Source organism: Sinocyclocheilus anshuiensis, unplaced genomic scaffold (assembly GCF_001515605.1).
Source record: "Sinocyclocheilus anshuiensis isolate Anshui unplaced genomic scaffold, SAMN03320099.WGS_v1.1 scaffold2371, whole genome shotgun sequence".
In the NCBI taxonomy this organism is placed as follows: domain Eukaryota; kingdom Metazoa; phylum Chordata; class Actinopteri; order Cypriniformes; family Cyprinidae; genus Sinocyclocheilus; species Sinocyclocheilus anshuiensis.
Genome location: NW_015537287.1, coordinates 127,916 through 128,967, shown reverse-complemented (window position 1 = coordinate 128,967; position 1,052 = coordinate 127,916).

Below are 1,052 nucleotides of genomic sequence, written 5' to 3'. Positions count from 1 at the left end.
AAATACATTCAACACACCAGGAATAATAGCATTAAAAACAACATTAATTTTTTTTTTATTATTCTGGTTATTTAATAAAAAATAAAAAAAAATCAAAAGTGTATGTTTATTAAAATAATTTGAAAAATGTTGCTTTTTGGTTTCATTTTTTGCATAATTTCTGGTTTAATTTAGTGGATTTTAGCTTTTACTACTGGCCTGTTTCTACTTAGTTAACTACTTATAGTCTGTATATTTAACTAGCTAGCAATAATAACGAAGTTGTGTTAATATATTACACTAATTTATGCATTGTTCACTATAAGTATCATCAGCGTTCTCACATGTGTGCGCGTTTAACGTCTGTCTGGCGACGCGACGCGAGCGGGACGCGTGTTTTAAAGGGCTCGCAGTGCTGAATCATCACGATCGGGTCATTCCACTCTCACACACACACACACACACACACACACACACACACAAGGTTTTTTGCTCTCACCAGGAGGTGCTATTCTGCCTTAAAAAATTGGATTTTAAAGGCCTAGTCTCTATTTTAATCTGAAATACTGCATTAATTGAAAAATAATTGTAAACAATTAGAAAAAAAATTGAGGGCATGATTCAAAAAAGCTAAGTGGTCGTAAATAAATAGTCACACTTCTGGTCTTCGGTCAACAATGACCGACCATAGGAAATTAATGGGAAATCGACAAAATCACAAAGATTTTGAGAATTTTTGTGTGTACAATCTACAAATCTGACACAATGCAGTAAAAAGTTCACAGCAATGACAGGGTGAAACTCTAAATCATCAAGAATGTGAAACCAACACATCCACTCTCACACACACACACACACACACACACACACACACACACAGCCGTGATGACAGCGAGCAGACAAAGGGCTCATCGATACACACTCACACACCCCGATCTGTGATCGTTCGCCGGCTCTCGTCGGCTCCGATAGTCGCTTTCGATTTGAAACGTTTGCAGAAATCTGCTGGATTCGGCTCGTGTTATATTTAGAGAGTGTGTGTGTGTGTATGTGTGTGTGTGTGTGTGTGTGTG